Source organism: Cephus cinctus, unplaced genomic scaffold (genome assembly GCF_000341935.2).
Source record: "Cephus cinctus unplaced genomic scaffold, Ccin1 Ccin1_scaffold1004, whole genome shotgun sequence".
NCBI lineage: Eukaryota > Metazoa > Arthropoda > Insecta > Hymenoptera > Cephidae > Cephus > Cephus cinctus.
In genome coordinates, this window is record NW_014333547.1 from 157,195 (window position 1) to 163,531 (window position 6,337).

General features: G+C 40.5%; 1 long non-coding RNA gene across 2 annotated transcripts in view; it reads left to right on the forward strand.

Moving 5' to 3' along the window:
- The first annotated feature begins 410 nt into the window (after positions 1-410).
- Positions 411-6,337, forward strand: part of LOC107271629 — an 11,773-nt gene continuing 5,846 nt past the window's right edge. The window contains exons 1-4 of one of the 2 annotated variants that reach the window (XR_001538709.2): positions 411-690; positions 4,016-4,380; positions 4,461-4,669; positions 4,729-4,935. This is a non-coding gene — a long non-coding RNA (uncharacterized LOC107271629). Of the gene's footprint in view, positions 691-4,015; positions 4,381-4,460; positions 4,670-4,728; positions 4,949-6,337 lie in introns of both variants that reach the window. The other variant, XR_001538708.2, reaches the window with a different exon arrangement.

Genomic DNA, 6,337 nt, shown 5'->3' on the forward strand with positions numbered 1-6,337 from the left:
TGATTTCAGTAACATCCATTAGCCTGTCAATTAAAGTAATTAAAAGTTGTATGTAAAAACAGATGAAACAGAATACCCGTACAATATCAATGACAAAAATCTGACGTATCTACAGAGCAAAAATTGATCTCGAAGCAATGAATAATATCACTTGCAGTTTTGAGGTGTCATTGCCTTATGGCGTTAACGTAGAACAGTGCCTTGAACATGAAACTGATTTCACTATACCTTTATAATCCAATCTGCACTTTGTGATAGAAAACGGGAACGATCAAACAAAACATAATAATTCATCTAAAGCGATAGACAAAATTCTTCTACTTATGATATGAAAAGGAGTTTCTTAATAACGCAAACGATACATGATTGAAACGTTGATGGCGGATTCAGGTGATACGCAAGTAACATCGAGTTGTGATGAATTCTGCTTTACCAATAGCCGAAAGTTACCGACAGTGCTTTAACAGTTTGCTCGATTGGTGGTGCTACGGACGGTGTCGTCAGGAAGGTACGCGATATGTTTTCAGTTAAATTCGAAATATCAGAGCTCCATCGGTGAAAATTTTCTCGCAGTGTACGGTAATGCGATCTACATAATAGACGTGAAAATTTGTGTCAAAGTGAATTTAACCTTGAACTCGACCATGGCCTCTCGGTAAGCTGCTACTGCGCTCTACGTTGGAGATAAAGGTAAAGGAGTTACGTTATGGAATGTTAATTAATTCTCACTGAGGTTTGCATTTATTACATTATCCAATTCAGTCTGAGAGAAGCATATTTCATGCTGTAATACGACGACGTACGCGTGATAAATTGATAAACATATACATTATTAAGGTTAGCAGAGCCCTCCAGTCATTTATTATGTCTTTCGTATCAAAGAACACTGAATTCAGTCGTTAGTCCATGTCTTGATGCGTTTTACTGCCGTGTTAGCTCTTTGATCTGTGGAAATAACCGTCTGATTTATTTTATTCTGAAGTCTCCACGTTTCAGCAAACATTTCAGAAATTGTTTTGACTTCGTCCGACTGACTTATAAGAAAATGGCATATCACAGTAAAAATTGGTACTGACAATCGATTGCAGTACAAGCCGAACAAGCGAATTCCTATAAAAATGGTGGCACGATCACAGCCCGAATTTACCAATAACCCTAAGATAATTCAATTTCGTGGTACTGGTCCGTTCCCTTTCATCATATCTCGTCTCAACGTTACCAATAATTCTCCTCGGATCCTGTCCTTGTGTTTGTGACGCGTTAAATTCCTTGTTCATGTTGCAGGGATTAATTCTCCTGTTCATGATAATAAAGGCATTACTATGGATTATACATAGAGAAAGGACCTTTATCCTCTGCACATGCTGCACGTTGGAGTGTATGAATGTACAACGCAATGCTCTACCTATGTTTCACTCTATTATACGGTCATTACTATTCAGAGCTGACGGTGCTGCAAGTCCTAACGCGCCTCTGCACAGAATAAATATTTACCAGTATACTCCGCGAAGATACTGTCTTTATGTCGAGCGTTTCTAAGTGGACAGGCTCGTCAAGCGAGCGTCACGCAATGGAACTTTGTTTTGTCTAGCAGCGAACCTGGGTATTACAGTGCGGTATATGCTATAGTTTCATTAGACACTCGTCTACGGTCAAACGTACGAGTGAAATATTATTTTTTGAAAATAACTTCAGCTGGATATCTCATATCTGGACTGGTCGTTAGTCGTTCTAAATATCATAATAGCAAAAACCTATTGTTTCCCTTGGAACTTTATCATTCGAATTGAATGTCCCACTCGACCAACCCCATTCTCTTTGGTTGGGAACAGCTGTCACAAAGTATTCATATATCTCAGTATTCATGGTCGGTGGAAGGGTTTTCAAAGGAATCGCTCTGTATATCCAAACGTAATATTCCAACGCAGACCCCGTCGCTGAGTGTGTTCAGTTCGCAGATCTGTTTTGCTTTATCCCACATCTTTTTCACTTAGCTCGCCATGCCAAACAAGCCCAGGGGTGAGACTTCAGGATTCTTGATTTGCTGTTAACTAAGATTGATAACTTCAGCTCAGTATAATCTCTGCCAACTCTTATCCAGTCATTACTTAGCGTCCATGGAATTGTCACCCTGAACACGTCCCTCGGTACCAGATAATTTCCCAGGACGCAATCAGGAATTTTCAAGTGCCTATTATACAATTCTTAATATAATCATTTCCTGGCACTGGGTTACAAGACAGTAGCAAAGATTTTTAATAAAGGCATCCAGTAGCTTTACTTTTGACTTATGAAGAAGTAATTTCAGCTCTATTCTTTCTTTTTTCAACTAATTAAACTGGACCGACAATACTACTTTTTTCTATTGTGCTTAAGAGTAAAACGTATAATTTCATAGTGGACTTTTTGATATTGTAATCCGATAGCTACATAATTTTGTTTATAGCACAACGATACAATTACCAATGATTCCATAATTGAAATTTTTATATTTTATCTCGAATAGAATTTCTGATCACTTATTTCCGGTTTCCTTTCTTCTTTCATCCCTTGGCTATGTAACTCGGCGACGAACCACGTCGAAGCCGTACGTGCTTCCCGATACGTAGTTGGAGTCTACGCCTCAAAGGACGTCGCACTAGGTTAGGTTGGCTATACTCCCGGATGTGAAATGAAATAGCAAAGCACAAGATGCAAGTGTAGGAAAAGTTGCAACGCAGAGAAATCGGTTCACGGATATCAGAGGAATAGTCACATTTCCCACTAGCGACATCTCCGTTCCGAAAGTCGAACGAATCCAGCGTCTCGTGTATTCGCATTTCTGTTGCGACGCTTCCTGGTATATCGACGCCGTCCGCATACACGTGTATCTCAGACGAACGTGAACGAAGGAAAAGGCAAATTCCAGGGCGCCTTTACGAATGTTCTTTTCGGAACGAAATACCTCGCTCAAGCATACCGCGGATCGGAATAAAATATTTTTCAAAATAGCGAAGTAATTTTAAAAACAGATATTTAAAAAAAATTTATTTTGTCTAATTTTCAAAGTTACATTTTTTATTATTTTTTTTTTTTTCAAATAAATCCTTTTATCCTAATAATTGAATTTCGACGAAACGTGGTTCGTTTTTATTAAAACGTCACCGGCAGTATCGATCGTAGCCTGATCGATTGCCATCAATCAAAGACGATCACGGATCCCGCTGGTCTATAATTTGTACAGACATCGCGTAACGCAGGTGGACATTGCAGGTGGGCCGTGCAGGTGCGCCATATTGAATTTATATGTCAGTCACGTCCCTTCCTCAATCTTCTAGCAAAGGATAGGCTGGACGAGGACGAGGATGGGATTTCTCCGAAAGCAACGCTGCTGCTCGCAAAAGATCGCCGAGGCGCGTCCCGGCGAGCAGATTACTTGAGGAAATAATTAAAGTTCAAGCAGGCTCGCTGGTAATGGAGTGCAGCGGCCAGGAAATGGTCGACGCCCCTACGGCGCTCGCACTTCGTATAGAATGTTTAGAGACAGCTCTCACTTGGGGTGTATTTCTAATTAATTACAAGTTGGGCCACGAGGGTGATAATCACTGTTGTTTATCACAACATCGTTTCGAAGCTGTCTCGAATAAGTATGGCTCACTAAACAGCACTGGGGATCTACCTTACCGACAGCCTGGGGGTACCAGACCAGGGGCGATCGTATTTCTGTAAAGTTAGGAGGGTCTCGTTGGGGAAAGAAAATTTTGTTAAAACAATTTCCCACCAGTGGGTCGAACCTTTCATCAATTTCGTTCACTGTATTATACAGTTTCCAAGACTCGTTACCGTTTTTCATAAACCCGTACAATCTTTCAGTTGTGACTAGTCTATGTTAAAAATAAATTCTGCTCTGCGGCCCTGTCAGATACACTTCTGCGTGTAAACAGTACTAAAATCTATATCTCTTTCCCAGCCACTATACAGACTGTGTAAATGATGGGAGTGGAAAATAATTTTTGTTTCTATTTTTTTTTTTCAGAAAAATCAATATGGTCGTTTCAGTGGCCGAGTAATCGGGACTGGCATTGATTCATTGAGTCTTTCCCCAGGGATGCTGGAGCCTATTTCCATTCACCAAAATCCTGTTGACCTCAGGTCGCTTAACCTAAAGGCTGAATCTCGATGTGACGATTAAAGTCGCTTAATCGGGGACCCGGTTGCCAATGCGATTAGGTTTATCTTGCTGGACCAACTTACTCGCGCTTCGTTACTTCCGGTTTCGCGAAATCCCAAGAGACTGGATTCGGGATCACGTGCTTATCGTTGGGTCTGATACCCAGCTTCGGGAACTGGACGAGCTTGGCAACTGATTGAAATACACGATAGACACTAATTAATTAAAAGGTAAGGTAAAGAAGCTATAATTGCAGGTAAATCAAAACTTGTCAATCTCTAATTAATTTTCATATTAATATTTCTCGCAGCATTTATACTTCATATCAGCCGTGAACGTAGATGAATCACAAGTCCTCCAGGGAAAAGCCCATTGGATTTAACACAATACAATTGCAGTCAACAGTTTAATTCCAGTTAAGGTCCTAAAAGCCTATGAGTTTCCCAGTAGAGACGAACTGCATCGTTACTGCACGAAACAATTTCCCAACTCGAATTTCCATGCAGGACAAAATATTTGGTAAGGTTGAAATTTTTTTTTATTAAAAAATTTTTTTCACAGCATCCCAAATTTTACAGATTCATCCACCATCTGGACCAAACGGTAAGTCTGCACGTGACGACAGCCTATCGGCAGACTGCCAGCAACTGCCTGTTGATCGTGAGCGATTGCTGCCACTCAGACGTAACGATCCTCGCATTAAGCAACCCTCCGCTCTCCGTAGCTTCTTCTATCTAAGCCATTGGGAAGCTGCTTGCGCAATGTCTCAGAGAGTTCATCTCTAGGTAGATATAGTAGGTTCGTGTATATAGGTATATACTAGCTGTATATAGGTTTTACGTCAAGCCTGAATCTTCTTTCGTTCAAGGAACGTGGAAAAATACTAATTACTAAAAGGAGCTACACAACGTTCTTCCAACGTAGACTGATAAATTACTCCTATTTTCTACGTGGTTTCTTCCTCGCAAAGGGAAACTAGCGTTTTGCTCGTTGAATGATGTTTGCCAACGGAACTCTGATACGGGACATTTTTTCTGTGGATTTATGTAAAACGACACGGCCGCTCATCTGGCGCGCTAAGACGCGTGAAGTGTTCTCGGTAAAAATTGTGTTTGCAAAATTTAACGTGTACGTTGGTTTTGCAAAATTGTACGTGAAAATTGGGTTTGCCAAATTTTATGTGAAATTTGGGTAAACAATTTTTCTTACAAACACGTACATCGGGACGATGCAATTTGTGGAATTCGTAATCATGGGGATAAAATTGAATTCTTTTTTTTTTTAATTTTTCAATACCACGGGCTCAGACGACGCCCAGTTTTGATTTTTATCTCGCTCGAGCTAATTTTATTTAATTATCGTTATTTAAGCTTTCACGTTATTCCGTGATTAATGAAAATCCTTTATTATTGGCTTATCGCTCGGAGTTACAACGAAGGTACTTTACTCGCGACGTTCTTAAACGTGGTCATTCATTTGACGGGCTTTGTTAAGCCAAAGCCAGGAAATGGGTCATTGATTTTCAAGGTGGAGTCCATTAATAATACGCGGGTAATCCGAAACGGTAACGAATCGTGCTTTTTCATAATTTTTCTATGATTAAAAGTATTCACAGTTTCTACCATATCTTTACCTTTTCGTAATCTCGTGATAAAAATCAATATATAACAGTCGATCGATCCCGATTGTCAAGTCAGTCTGTATGCATTTCACGTAAACAATGTATATACCATGTAATCAGCAGCATGGTCAGCCATAGTACGTACGTACACCTACGTGGGTATAAATCGAGTATCTAGCAGCCTAAGCACCGCCCAGGGAACAGTATTAGCAACTGTCAACACACCATGTATATGAAGGTTCTCTCAACGTGGCCATCGACAAGATGGCGTCGCCGGTCGCTCGCAGCTGCCTAGAATTGACTTCGAGAAAGCAATTTGCTCCTCGCCTCGGTTTTATTGTACAGCCTTCGAATTGTGCCTTGCACACCCGCAGCCGTACTTTGCAGGCTCAGATCGACCGTACCGATCGGTCCAGTGAAAACGTATCTACGCGTCCCGTTGAGCTTTCAAAGTTCTCCGTTACACACCTTCGGGAAATGCGACACGAGAACTAAGTCCTTAGCGGTGAAATGTCGTAGAAGAAAATCTGAATTAAATTTCTTTTTTTTTTTTTTTTTTTTTTAAG